This window comes from Drosophila obscura, unplaced genomic scaffold, assembly GCF_018151105.1.
Source record: "Drosophila obscura isolate BZ-5 IFL unplaced genomic scaffold, ASM1815110v1 contig_4, whole genome shotgun sequence".
NCBI lineage: Eukaryota > Metazoa > Arthropoda > Insecta > Diptera > Drosophilidae > Drosophila > Drosophila obscura.
This window is the reverse complement of record NW_024542828.1, coordinates 6,939,789-6,955,230: the sequence shown is the minus strand read 5'-3', so window position 1 is coordinate 6,955,230 and position 15,442 is coordinate 6,939,789. Positions and strand designations below refer to the sequence as shown.

At 39.5% G+C, this 15,442-nt stretch overlaps 1 protein-coding gene and 1 long non-coding RNA gene across 4 annotated transcripts in view; one reads left to right on the top strand and one right to left on the bottom strand.

Annotated features, from left to right (window-relative positions):
• The window catches only part of LOC121404737, a 49,981-nt gene extending 47,890 nt beyond the window's left edge, over window positions 1-2,091 (top strand). The window contains exon 3 of the long non-coding RNA XR_005968175.1: window positions 2,028-2,091. This is a non-coding gene — a long non-coding RNA (uncharacterized LOC121404737). The remainder of the gene's footprint in view (window positions 1-2,027) is intronic.
• Window positions 1-15,442, bottom strand: part of LOC121403751 (alpha-protein kinase 1-like) — a 46,697-nt gene that overhangs the window by 21,927 nt on the left and 9,328 nt on the right. The window lies entirely within an intron of this gene.

The following is a 15,442-nucleotide window of genomic DNA, read 5'->3' as shown; positions in this document are numbered from 1 at the left end:
GCCTGGCAACCCGGCAGTCCGGAATCGGGCCAAAATGAACTAATTTCCAATATCCGAAGTATTCTGAGGGCTGCCCTGCTGCTAATGAGCAGATTCTTTGCTTTGTGTGTGCGTGTGTGTGTGTGTGTGTGTGGAAATCCATGACACACTTCCGTGCCACATAAAGTTGCATCATTAATTTTTCAGTTCTCAAGAGAAGAGAAGTTTTCCTTCCATGCCTATTCGTATCTTTTCGGGCTAATGACACGAAACTATCTCTGGGCTGTGACAATGGGACGAAATGAAACAAATTCGTGTCGTGTTTACGCCTGCCAGATTGCCATTAATTTTTATATATATTTCTATAGATATATAGACATACATTCTCTCTATAGGCAGACAGACATTCCTGGGTTTTGGATCTTGTAATTTTTAATGTTTGCAGTCTTGTCTGAAAAGAAGAAAGAAGTGTGTCACACACGAAAAGTATCTGAAAAAGTTTTTATTGATTTAGTGCCCCATTTCCCTGTGCTCTCCACTCTCATCGCTTTTTTTTCTCTGGCTAATTATTTATAGAACGTTTTTCCTAATCCCATCCACCCATGATGAACCCCACAAAAATTGCAATCCTATATTTAGGAACAAAACTACTAGAACATCGACCTATAGATAGATTTTGTTTATTTCTTTCAATCGTGATCTCTCTCTCTCTTTCTCTCTCTCTCTCTGTATTTTGGATTTTTCCGTGTGGGTTTTTTGTTTAGCGACGTCATAGTTTTTTTTTCTCAATTCTCATGAACTTGACGTCGTCTTTGGCGGAATAATTAGTGGAAAGTATTTTGGGGATGTTTTTGTTGTTTTTTGTTGTTGTTGCTTTTGTGCCAATAATCAACCCAAACAGCTAATATTCGTTACGTGAAATGTTATAAATAGATTTTAAGTAACTAAATTTAGACATAGATACACACAGATACAGGAGAAAATATACACGAAAGATAGACGTGAAATATTTGTACTATAAACGATTTTCTTGTGATTTCTTCTATATAGTTTTTTATCCCATGGTTAAGCCAAACAAATTGTTAGAAAAAATGTCGTATTTTTTTGGGGATAGATATATACATACAAGAGATATACCCCCTTAAATACACGCCTGAGTTTCATGTGTTTTGGTTTCGGATTTTTTTGTTTTTGTTTTTTTTTTTTTGGTCGGTTCTTGTCATTTTTCATCCGTCGTCTACGAGTGTCAGGAGGCAGGTCTCCGTCTCCAGTCTACCATTTGGGGCCACATAAATCCCTTCAAATGCCATGACATGTAAATATTTTCCAAGTCTTTAAAGCCAACGAGAATACTCTTGAGTGGAGAGCACAGAGCACAGAGACAGCGACAGAGGCAGAAAGCGAAGCGCTTTATAAAATATAATTTCATTCTATAAGAAAAATGCAAAGTGACAACATAATTCGCCAGTTTATCATAATCAAAATACGCCTACATATTGTTCATTCGCCATTCCTTTAGTTTTGCGTTGTTGTTGTGCTGCAGAATCGTCGTGTGGCATGCAAACACTTTACAGGCACACGCTGCAACAACAACAGCAACAACTTGCAACAACTACACTTTCAACAATGACACAGACGAGTGTCAGGCCGGCCACAAGTTGTCTGTGTGGCGAAAATAACTTCAAATAGTTTTTTTTTAAGATTCTTTTCCTACTGCTTCCAGGTTTGCTGTTTCTTTTTCGTTTCCATTTGAAACATGAAATTTCTCTTTTGCCAAAGTGACATTTTTGCATGCTCAAAATTTATACAGCAACCCAAAAAAAAAATAGGGTATTTGTAATCTAATAGAAAATGTGGAATGCAAAGTAAACTGTACTTAGTATGGGGTACAAATTACGCCTGGTCAAAGGCAACAATTTCCTTCAGAAAACAATGCCAACAAAATAATGGAACAATTTCTCTGTATTTATTGAATAAAGGAAAAGAATCCGAAAACAAGAACTTGAATACTTTTCTTATAATTATACTTTTTTTTCTTATTGTTTTAGCTCTGCTACGAATGAAAATAGGTAACAGAAAAACAGGGAATAACTAAGAGAGATGCCCATAGATAAGGTATTTATTTATGTTTTTGTTTTTTTAAATAAAAATAGGAAACTAAAAATATTATTATGAAAGTTTATATAGATAAAATAGATTTCTCCTTCATGGCTTAAAGAGGCTCTATAGAGTATCCCTCGCCTCGAGACTCTAACCATAAGTCACCTGCGTTTGCTAGATGATTTCTACATTTCCTTGATCATTTTCTGGTACACTCTAATGCCTGTTCTAATGTCTGATAATCTCACGGCAAATTAATGTTGAACACGAAGTGGAAAAGTCTTAAAAACTGCAAACAGCATGAATCATTGTGGATGTTGTTGTTCTTAATTAACAGTGAATGCAGTCAAATAGTGTGTGTGTTGCATGCAGCACCTATCCATGTTGAGTGCAGAGTGTGGCACAGACAGACAGACAGACAGACAGGCGATATATAAAATGTGTCTGAAGAGGCATTCACTTCTCATTCCATTCCATTCCCCATTCAAGAGTTTCCAGACCCCCAAAGCAAAAAAAAAAAAACTTTTTCATGAAATGTCAGAGACTTAATAATTTGTAATTTTTATATTTTATTTTTAAGAGCTGAGTCTTGAAAAACGGGTCAAGTAAGAAAATGAAAGAAGATACAAAAAGCGATAAATGCCACAAACCAAATTTGGTCAAAAGTAGGCATCCCAAATTTTGTTTAAGCTTTTGGAATGCACTTTAAAAAAGGGTATGCAGACTTAAAGAAAAGGTTTGCAATAAAGAAAGGCAAGTAACTTTAGATGGGAGATGGAAAAGGAAGGTAAGAGCCATCGAAATGGGTTTATTTTGTAGCTAAAATTGCTTTATTTTGGCACCTGTTTTCTTAATACTTTGCATCTTTAAGAGCATCTACAACTTCGATTTTCTATACTCGCTTTTTGTGCGGCCTCAACGTGCGATCATTTCTTTGGTTTTTGGTTGAGTTCCCTTTTGGCCTTTTGGTCTTGTGACCAATTTTGGGCAAACTTTTGTGATTTGTGCTTAATTGCGGTTTTGCGCTTCTCTCTCTCTTTCTTGACGGCGCACACACACCATTTATGGTAGCATTTGCGTCGAGAGCCACACGAAAAACAAGTTAATACAAAGTTTCTCATGGCTGCGGGCTGCTGGCTGCTGGCTTAATCATCGCCAGAGATATACTCATGCGATACGGGGCGCTAGAAGCCACGTCAGGTGCTTCAAATATTCTGAGACCTGACTATTTTTATAAAAACATTTCACCATTGAAAAACGGGTCTACGAAGCAGCTTCTGGAGTTGAAATTTTGTAGGCAGAGCGCTAAAAAAGATCTTTCGGGCAGAAAATTGTCTTGTGTGTTTTTTTTATTTTATATTTTGGTTAAAAGAATAAACGAAAATCACTTAACATTGAAATAAATTATTAAAAAATTTATTACGATCTATAAATAATTTTTCTTCAAATAATATTATGTTGGAAAAATATAATTTTCGATCTAAAAATTGCCATAACAGTTTAAACAGTCCCTATTTTAAGAGGACTACTATTTGTATAGTAAAAACATTTTTAATGAAATTTCTCTGCTTTGTTTTCTAGTAACAAAATAATTTTTAAAATAATAATTACTATTTTTCTGTTTAAAGTCTTCAATAGCATCTTGATGGCATCTTACATTCTTCACCTTTGTTACCCCTTTTGGGAATAATAAACATTTCTTACGCCATTTTCCTGCATGAAAAACCCTTTTGCACTCCCTCCAGCCAACAGGGAACTATTTTTAGCGGTCTAGTGTCAACTGTACAGTAATCTAAATGAAAATTTATTGCTTGTCGCGCAACTTTGTCGCCGCTCAAACTACGTCAACGGCAAAGCCGGTTGGAGTGGGGGAAGAAATGCGCGGGGAGGAAAGCACCCAAACCCCCAAAAACATGAGACAGCTTTAAAATGTCCACCTGTTGTTGTATAAAAAACGAAACGAAACGAACGAAACTTTCCAGCAGTCAAGGACATTGCTGAGGTGGAGATGGGACTTGCTTTCGTCATAGGAAAACTTCCGCATATGCAGGCAGACAAACACACACACACACACACACACACGCAGAAGGGACACAGGCACAAATACAGAGGCAACGCAGGCGCCCTACAAAGTATGCTATAAATTCGGTGGCGGTTTTTTTCATTCATAAAAACATCTACGACAGCAAGCAAAAACAAAAAATGAAGGGAGAGAGCACCCTAGAAGGAAGAGAGTGAGAAAAGGTTGCAGAATTTTGCAGGAGAATAATGCCGGTATCATTTAGCTCTATCGATTTTCGGGCATAACCAGAGAGGGTGAGCGATATATATAGAAATATTTAGGCATAGAAAGAGAGATCCAAAAAGAGAGATGTACCAAGAGAGATATAGAAAGAGAAATGTAGAAAGAGCGTTGAAAAAATATATAGATATAAATTGCTAAAAAGCTTTTCTCTCCTTGACTTTGAACTCTGGAGGCTACCTATACAGACAAGTTGACAAGTTTGTCATTACAAATCAGGGACAAAGTCGGTGATAGTACGAGCTGTAATAATAGAAAGTTCTATGCGGCATTAGAGAACGAGAAATATGAATGAAAAGCTTGCTCTTACAGCCTTTTGAGCTGAAGAGATTATAGTTTTATAGGTTCAAGAAATCTTCCGGTTGGATTTCCGTCACTTTGTTTAATTCGCGGGGAAAGTCCGCAATAATAAAATTACTCTAAAAATTCTCACCAGTTTGTTTCACTCAGAGTAAAAGTCAGAGACGATGAGAGGGTTCTTTTTGTGATTTCCATTTTAATTCTTCATTTAAGAATAAAGATTCAGTAATAATAGTAATTTTGAATCGGTTTCTCAGCGCTTCATTCCTCTTCGTCTGATGTACAGAAATAATCCCAATGCTAGGTAGGGGAATCATTTCATTACTGTGTTTCATTTGCTTACCGGCTGGCTGACAAGAGGGATAAAAATGCAAAATAAAAACAAAAACCGAAACCGGTAAACATTTATCATATTTTTTTTTTGCACGTAGCCGTCGCACAGTCGCTCAACGACCAACCAACCAACGATCTGTGGATCTGTGCAGCTCCTGGGGAAGGGGTGGAAGGCCTTGCCATAAGAAGGCGTTCAAAATTAAAAGTCGCTCAAAAGCAACAACAGCAACAACAACAAATGCATTGCGCAAATGCGAAATGATATTAAAATGAAAACTTTGCCAAGTAATAAACTGATAAAGAGGCGACGGACGGCTCTGCGTCGTCGTCTGTCTGTTTGTCTGTCTGGTCGTCTGTCGCTGACTCTGGGATCTGTGGCTGTTGTGGCTCTGACATATCGCAAGAAGGTAACTTATTAAACAACATGGCGCTGGCTTTTGATACACTTACCAAAAAGAGATACACACCCCAGGAATGGGATTGTTTGGGTATTCGAAAATGATAAAATTCATAGTGAAAAACCCATGCGAGGGGGGTAACTATTCAAAGGGAAATTTGCTGAAATAAGTTTAACCTTTTAATGTTAGAAAATCTTTATTTTGGAACCACCTAGAGATGCAATCGAATGTGCATACGTGCTGTAAAATGGAAAACTATTAAGTAACTAAGGTTTAAAACGATGGAAAAACATTCTCATCCGCTTTAAATTTTTTACCAATATCCTAGCATAAAATTATCTTGGGCATACAATTTTAATTTAATTAATTCCATCTAATTTCAATGGCCAATTTTGTACATTTCCTTTTACCTGATGCGCCTTTCATCTTCAGTCTGTCGAGCTGCCTTGCAGGACATTCTCACTTCGACTTGTGGAAAGATGGTCTTATCCTTTCTTGTTATAAATACTCACACACACTCACTCACGCATTCACACATTGAGTATCCAGTTTTTGTGTGTTGTTGCTTTGTCGACTGCCTCGTTGCAGGCAGATAAATGTAAATTATTATGTCGTAAATTTGTTGACTGCCATGTTTTGTGGCGCTGCAGCCTCACACAAACACACTCACACACTCGACATATGGCCCAAAACCAGCCCAAAAAGAAAAGAAAAAAAAAGACCCCCAACAATACGTCCTTGCGGCAGACATCGTTGGGTCTCTGTCCCCGTCCCTCACCGTCTCTCACCATTCATATTGCAAATTAAAACCTCGAAAATGCGTTAATAAAATGCCTTGATTGAGTCGCCGTTTGCATAATGCCAGATAAAAAATAATAAAAAGCAAAAAAAAATAAAAAATGTTTGCATATAAGAAAATATTTTTGAGCCATGGGCGAACCGGATGCCACAGAGAGATAGAGGCAGGCAGGCAGGCAGCAGCCAGGCAACATGTTGTTGATTTATTTGTGGCGGCACACGACCAGACACGACAATGACATCTACGCATCGGTAGATGCAGCAGAACGAAAGAGAATGCCAGCCCGACAATGGAGATACCTGCAGCTATGGCACTTGGAACAGATGGACCCCAAATGGAATATACCCTGGCAGCCACACTTTGTGGCAGGTATTAAAAGTGCAAGTTGCAGAGCAGCCACACTTAGCAGCCCCAAAGAATACGTGGGCCAAAATGGCGACGAGGCGTTCCACACACACACTGACAGAAAGAGAGAGAGAGCGAAAGATTGAAGCGTGCCACAAACGCCTCCATATGGTATCCACTGCTGCTGCTGCTGCTGCTGCTGTGCCTCTGGCGTGTGCCAAAAGGTTTTTTGTTTTGTGTGTAGACCGCCCTTGAACTGGGTCTCAGAATGTGGGGGTAAATGCCTGTGGAATGACCGACATTGGCAGATCTTGGCAGGTGGGTGGATGTGCCGGCCGGCCGGCCGGCCTGCCGGTCTCTCTCCCTCTCTCTCTCTATCTTTGGTCTGACCAGCCTCTCTCTTGGTTGTGTGTGTGGGAAAAGCAAACACAACCCCCGCAAAAATACAATCACGAGACGAGACCAGACATTACGTCGACATCCCCCAACGTATTGTACGTAGACACTTGTCGATGCCAAGAGCACGCAGAATTTTGTGGAGGAGGACCCGCAAAAACCGCAAACCGAAACCCGAGAGAACCGAACTGGACGGATCCCACGTGATGTGTGTGCTGTGGTGTTGTGGCTCGCAAGTCGCGTGCCACATTGTCCTACACACATGTGTGTGCCACGCGGGGGTCACTCAACTGAACTTGCTCCATAAACGAAATGAAATGAAACCGATCTCTCGCTCTCCCACGGAGCAGAGCACAACCGAAGGCGTTTTTTTTTTTTGCCAATTTCGGACACTCGTATTGGAAAGTGGGTGCAATTTTGTTCGCGTCTAGTTACCCGGGGGTGTGGGAACTGCTTCTTGGCGACTGCTGTTGCACCGCACGCCGATCATCGTTTTAAATTATTGCACATAAATTTCACACACAAAGTAGTTTTTCGTGGGGGGGGACGGACTCGCGACATGACACCCCCCCAACATAAGTATTCAGCGTATAATGGAACCCAACCACCCCCCTCCCTCTTGGACCTGCTCTGATCGCCTTTAATTTAATTAGTTGCGCGTGTGGCAGCCTCTCACGATGGCACTGGGCATGGGCATGGGAGAGAGATCTTCCTCATGTTTTGGGGCATTGCATTGCATCGCATCGCAGCGCTACGGTGGGTGACGCCTTATTTTATTTATGCCGTCGCCTTTCTTTATGGCTTCCCATATAAATTCTCATCGCGCTTGTCATCATTTTCTTCTCTCATTTGTGGGTTCGTTTCGGGTTCTGTTCTGGTGATGCAGCAGCAGTTGATGCGTTAAGTGCACGCGGATTTTGGTATTTAGTTTATGGGCTTTTCCCCACACAGAAAATAGTTTATATATGGGCGGCAAAGATAGGGGGAAGGATAGGGGAAAGGCAACTTGATTTAAGGCAATTTCGGTTGTTTAATGGAGTAAACTGTACAGAAAATATTACCACTACGCAGGAATGTAGTTTAAATTGATCGAATCGATCTTGAATGGTGATGAAATAATTCATTTCTATAAGAAATACATCCATTTGTATGGAAAATTTTAGCCAAAGTCTAGTATTGTAAGTTTTCAATGTCATACGATCAACAGGATCTGTGATCAGGGATAGTTTTTGGTGATTTATGATTTTAACTTAAGTTTGGGACTACATAGAACCACGGACTATGTCCTATATCAGAAAAAAGAAATTGATATATGATATATTCAGGTAAAGGTAAAAGGTAGTTGTCTGAGTTTTTATGTAATGATGTATGATCATGTTTCGGACTGATAGAGAGAGATCCGAAGATATATACCCTTGATGTAATTTTAAATGCATCAAATACTGAAAGAATCGGCCAATGAGTGACTAAAAGTGATATTACATTCCAAATACTTCACCTATTAAACTAAAAAAATCCTCCATCGAATGTGCTTAAATGCCATATCGAACGGATCTCAAATTAGTTCGATTCGAACATATAAAATTTCTAGTTTTCTATCTCAAATTTTGCTCGCCATAAAGATCAATAATTTATAACACCAAAGATAACAATTATCATAAATTTAAGCAGAGAAAAATGTAATTTTTTAATCTTATACGAAATAATCAATAAGATGATCTTTGATTTTCTACAATCAATAAAATATTAATGGGAAATTCTTTGCTTATCTACAAAAACAATAAAAACACACGCATGTTTTACTGATTAATCTAGTCTTTCAAACAATTTTAGATATTATTTTTAAGGCACTCAAAGTCTGTCTGCCATCGTTTCCAACTCATTAAAACTTGATTACTTATTTAACGAATGTTCTTTAGACAAGTTATTTCTAGCAAGCTTTTCCCCTAGAAAGTGATCTGTATCTGATTTATGGTTATAGAATTCATAGGGTGGCTAACCTTCGCCAATAACTGGATTCATTTCTTTTGCCAAGAGTTTATTTTTTTTTTTAATTGGTTCTCTCGAGTGCTTTTATTGCTGCTGTTTATTGTTGTTGTTGTTGTTGTTGCTATTTCTTTCACTTATGATGGAGGCAGGAAATATCTACTTAATGTACATAACTATATTTTGCTTTAGCTCACGATGAATATAATTAAAACGCATTGAAAACAATCACAAAAGCCAAATGCAAAGGCAAAGCCAAAGCTACAACGTCCGAACTGACAGCAGCGAACGTCCCACAGATCGCCATAGATCGATGGATCGGATCGGATCGGATCGACGACTCCCTTCGAAGCGGAGTGTCGTGTCTGTCTGTTTGCCTGTCTGTCCGAGTTGTTGTACTGCTCTCTCGCCCACCCAGTAAATGTCTTTTGATGTAATAATTTATTATCACATTTACGTTGTTGCCAGCATCAGCCAGCAATTAATATGAAAAGTAAATGGTGGAACACAACAACAGCAAAACAGCAACAGCGACAGAAACTAGACAAATTAAATGAATGAATCAACAGCGAAGTAAAGTGATGAAAATAATAGAATACACTCGAATACTTATAGGAGGGAGTAGACAATGGGTTTACCCTGGTATTTAGGGTAGCACTTGAATAGGAAATATTTTATAACTTTATTTTTTGAAGGATTAAAAAAAAATAAATATCTAATAGATCTTATTGATAGCTAAATTTGATCGATAGGTTGAGATATAGTAAGAAAAAATAGAGAGAAACAGAGAGAATTAGAGAAAGTTCCTACGCTTTTTTTTTTTCTGTAAACTTTGTATTTTTTTGCTCCAAAACTTACTCTTAGTTAGTTAAAATCTAAGCTTAGAAATCTGCAATTTTAAATTTAAGTATTTTCCATTTTTTTAATACCTTTTGGTATTTTTAAGATATATATTTTCAAACGAAGATCGCATATATTTTGTGCAGAAGTGTCACGATCTTTCCTCCCCCCCCTGTTCCTATATACCCTGCCCAATCTTCTGGCACAGGGTAACCCAAATCATCAATGAACATAAACCAAACAGTTGTAGATCCATCTTTCTATCTGTATCTCCATCTCCTGCGCTATCTCTGTGTATCTCATTTTGTGTTTGTGTTGGCGTCCCAAAAAAAAAAAAACAAAAACCGCAGAAACACACAACAATCGGCGATCGGCAGCTTTTGACTAGCGCAAAGCGTTTTGGCCTAGGCAGAAATCAAATTAGCCGCAACACACTCAGACTGTATCTTACAGATACTTGTCGCTGCTTGTCGCTGCCTGCCTGCCTGCCACTGCCGCTTGTGTGGGTTACCACTGGACTGTGCGTAGGTCGCAGCAGCACCCTGTATCGCTGTCGCAGAATAATAAAATTTAACAATTTATTGCATTTGTTGCTTTAATTTGTTGTTGGCTTCGAACACACAAATAAAAACAAAACAAAAAAACAAAAAAAAAAGCAAAAAAAAAATCTATATATTTTCATTCACAAAACGGCCGCCGTTGTATGCAAATTGATCGTTCGTCTCGTCTCGTCTCGTCTCTCGGATGTTGTTGTCTGTCGATGTTAACTTTATTTTTGTTGTAGCTGTTGCTGTATCTTTGTAGTTGCAGTAGCTGTTGCTGCGGCTGCTTCACTGCTGCCTGCTGCGACGTCGACACACTTGGCAAGCGATGTTCGATGATTGCAACAGCAACAGCCAACAGCCAACAGTCGCAGATACAGATACGAAGCCGCCAAAATGAATGAATTGGGTATTGTGCCTTGGGCGAGGGCATGTCTGTGCCAAAGCCAAAGCCAGTGCCTGCTGACTGCTGCCAGTGCCTGCTGCCTGTGCCTGCTGCCGACTATGCCTACGTGGCGGCTACGTGTTGGCATAAATTATATTATTAATACTCTTTTTTTTTTTTTGGAGTATGGAGAGATTTTTTAATGTTTATGGTATGGGAAATGTAAGAGAATAAATGGGAGAAATTACACTGTTTTTAGCTGTATACCCTTTCGTTTTCTCGGCAGATAACTCCATTTATTTCAGGCCCACAGAAGCTTCCACTAGAGACAAAATGGCAACAAAAATAGCTAACGGTTGAAGTGAAATTAATTTTAATTCCAATTTCTAAAAGAGAGATTTATCTCCAAATATTTGCCATTTAAGGAAGGGTATGCCCGCCATCGTTATCTCTCTTTGCAATCAAATTTCTTATTCAGTTTTTTTGTGTGTGTTTTTTTTTCGCTTTTCTCTCGTTTTTTTTGCTGCAATTTTCTGCATTTGCATTCACAATTTTATTTATTTAAAGCATTAAACAAAGACACAGACATATGTTCCACGAGTGGCTAGTGGCTAGCTGGTTGCTTATTGTTGTTGTTGCTGTTTTCGACTGGCGACATGCAACAAATGTTAGACATTCAATTTGTTGTTGACACTTCATTAGCAAACAAAAAAAAATCAAGGAAAAGAAGCAGCAGCAGCAGCAGCAGCAGCAAGCAGTCGTGAAGCCTCGAGAAGCAGAAGATACAACAAATAAACTGGGTTAAATGTTGCTAAAATTAAGCGAGGCACAACAGCAGTGAGCAGTCAACATAGGTGGCAGTGGCAGTGGCAGGGGTGGAGGTAATGCAACCAGAAGCTACAGGAAAAAAAACCAACATGATATGCATAGATACAGATACAGATAGACGCATCTCTCAAGCTTAACCAAATAAAAGCAATCGATGCGCGAGAGAGCCGTGCGAGTGTAGTATTATGTTACCTTTTTCTACCCCTTCCCCCAACAAAACGAAACAGAGATTCAAAGATCTTTTTTCGGTGTCTCTGCTGGTTCAGGGCTAGGCGCGAGTTTTTTTTTTTTTTATGAATGAATGAACGAGAAAACGAAATGAAAACATTTCGTAGTAAAAGGCGCCCACGAAACCGCTCAATGATGAAATCATGAATGAATGAATGAAAACCCGACCCAAAAACCAAGCTACAAAACCTTAAGACACCGAAGTAAACCCCAGGTGCCAAAAAGGGCACGCGAGTCATAAAATGTGGGCAGCAAATGCAAATTGATGGCCATGGCTCGCTCCATGGATGGAGTCACTAAAACATCGAAGAAAATGTTGTTGTTGCTGCTGCTGCACACCGGAACCGCATTAGCATTAGTCTCTCTCTATCATCGAAAAGACCGGAAAAACTTTACTTCTTCTTTGGAAACAAATTAACTGTCAAATGCTTCAACATTCATTTGGGTTTCGAAATCTTGCTGCATTTTCAATGAAAAGCTCTGTGGGTAGGCAGTGATCTGATCAGCAGGGAGAACCGTTTCCACCGATCGGAACTATCATATTTCAAGCATTTGTCAACGGCTGCCATTGTCTATACAGATCTACAGATCTATAGATCTAGGCTATAACTATAAAGAGCAGACCAAGACGCATTCAAATAGACTCAGAAATATGTGAGAAAATTCCCATAAAATTCGAAGACCTCTAATCGGAAAGTATATGTCTGTATCTCGGTTTGACCACTAAAGATATCTCAAAACACTTGCAAGGCACTAAAAATCTCTTCGACTCTTTTGGGACTTTTCGTAATTAATTTGCACTTTGCTGGGGGGACGTCGCAAAAAGTTTTTATCCATGAAATGGGCTTATTTCCCACTACACCTCCGCTTTTTCACTGGCTTGGACTGCTTGGCTGCTGCTGCTGCTGCTGCGGCCATTATAGTTTTATGACTTGCCACACAGCTGCCACGGCACAGTAACACCAGTTACAAGATACAATTGGCAAGGCACAAAAGTAGAGATACTCTTCAAAAAAATATCTGTTAGATGGTAAAAGCTATAGATACTTTCAAAGCTATATCTTTTAGATTACAGACTCAATTTTAGATACAAAACAGAATGTTTTTTGCGTCACGCGTCATGCAGCAGTGCCCATCGCTGCTAATTTTTAGCTGCATTTCTTTGCTGCTACACAAACCTCTGGAAATAATTGTTATACCCTCTGTTGTAGAGTAAACCAACTGCTAACCACATCCCATGGTCAAAACTGGCTGACGTCATATGCAAGCTGGCGATGACATAAATTGCATTTGAATATTGGCCAACAGCGCAGTGCAAAAATATTGTACAAAACAGCAACAAAAAGTAAGCATAACATGCTCCCTCCGACCCCTCCGGCCCCATCGACTCTTGGCTTGACTTTTTGTTTTGTTTTTGAGTTGAATTTTTGAGCTTTTGGGGGCTTTGGTTTTGCCGCTTGTCACGATGCCTGACAGCTCTGGGGCATTGATCGATTTTTATTTTCAATCGCTTTTCGATTGTCGTGTCGTGTCCGGTGGGTGGGTGGTTGCGGTTGCTGCTAGGGGGGAGGGTGTGGATAAAGACAGCAGATTTTGGCACTTGAAAAATGGTTAATATTTGAAGGAAGTGGAAGCGGAGGGAAAAAGTGATCTTGGCAAAAGGTAGAAATGATTTTGTTGAGGCATTTATTGGAGCATTTGGCATTCAAGCTGGTCCTCAAAGTATGATCATTGATGGTCCTGGCAGAGGGCTTAAAGGTGTTTCGAACAAAGACCATAACTTAGAGGGAAATATGGAGGTCAAAGGAGAAGGCATATGGAACTAAAGAATACTTATAAATGGACATTATTTTATAGCTATGAGTTGGGTAAGCTACGGATAGTCGTAGTAGATCAAAAACGGGGAAAATACAGCTTTTAAAGGTTAAAGAAAAGTTAAAAAAATGTGACGAGTTTCCATTACAAATCAATCAGCAGAAAAAAGTAACTCTAGAATGATAATAAGAATCATTCCTTTTTGCATTGCTTACCGAACACTCCAAACTATTCCAAAACAAAGGGATCTAATCATTTCCTAATGAAAACGTCCAGCAGAATGATTATCTCGCTGTGAATTTTCTGCTACTCTAGACTCTAGAGTTAATCAAAGCTAAAAACAATTTCCCCATCATTTAATGCCCAAAAAATCCTCATAGATTGCGTGGCTATCCTGGGGCTAAGGAACCACACCAACAAAAAATAGCTAATGAATGAAAAGCAGTAAAAGAATGACCAAAAAAAAAAAAATAAAATAAAACTGCACAATATCCGTTGGTTGGCAGTCGCTGTCGCTGTTGCAGTCGGCGTCGTCGTCGTCGTCGTCGTCGTCGTCGTCGTTAACTGCAGCTCCCAACAGAGAGCCACAACGAGAGTCACTTCTTAGTATCGAGGCGAAGCGAAGCAAAGCAGCGCGTGGGTTGCTCCATTCATAACGACCAACAAAAATTTTCGCTGAATGAATTGCAGTTTTGTATCTTACAGATACACACGCCACCAACACACACACAAACACACAAATAGACACACACACACACATGGAGCTTGGGCCAAATAACGGACCCAAAAACTGAAGAAAGCCCCAACAACAACAACAACAACAACAACAAGTAGTGCAGCAGGCGAGGATTAGGGAGTGGTAGGCGGTGGAGTAGAAGATGCTGGATGGATGGATGGTTGGATGGAGGAGGAGTGGCGGCAGCGGTAGCGGGTGCATTCAATACGCTGATTGGGAACCACAAGACAACAACAAGAACGAGCAAGGAAAGCTGGCATTGAATGCCGAACACTGTTGATACCCTTTAAGATACATTTCCTTAGGTTTTTGGGTTTAGAGGGAATATCTTAAGCAATAATCCTAAGTAAGAGACAAAGTAAACAAAGATTTGTTTTTCGAAGGATTTTTGCGATGATTTTAATCCAATTTTTAAGGTTCCGATCTACGTACTGTAAAGGGAAAAATCTGTGGTAGGTTTCAATGAATTTCAATCGTTTTGGCAAGTATATTTCGTCGGGAACAGCAAAAGCATCCTCTCTCTGAGCCCTCCTTAAACCCATAGCAACCTCTTCAAAAGGGTATACGAAAAAAAAAAACTTTAAAATAAAAACTCGTCGTCGTTGTTGGCGATTTACATAAATCAGCTGCAAATTTGTTCCACTGTTCAAATGCAATGTCGCTGTGTCGCTCGTTTTGTGTGTGAGCGAGAGATTCGAGGAAGTAGCAACAGCTTCCACAGAGACAGAGACACACTCAGAAACAGAGACAGAGAGAGAGAGAGAGACAGTGAGAGATAGACCTAAGAGATCCAAAGTCCCCAAAGTCTGAATGCGCGTGTCGCAGCGCAGGAAAAACTTGCTGCTTTTCGTGGCTTTAACGTCTTTTAGTTTCATTTTATATTTAGGCCTCTTTTTTTGCGGGGGCTCTTCTTGCGCACAAAGTAAGTAGCTTTTGTTTGGGCAAAGAGATGGAGAGATTGAAACTGCAAAGGCATAGCCATACGCATAGGTGGATGGGAAAATGCTGCCGGCAAAATAAAGATCCAAAAGTGTCGCTTTATTAATGACCCAGAAGTCAATCGTCGAGAGGCTGAACAAATGAGTTTTGATTGTGCTGGCAAAATATCTATCAAATATTTGCGAAAACTA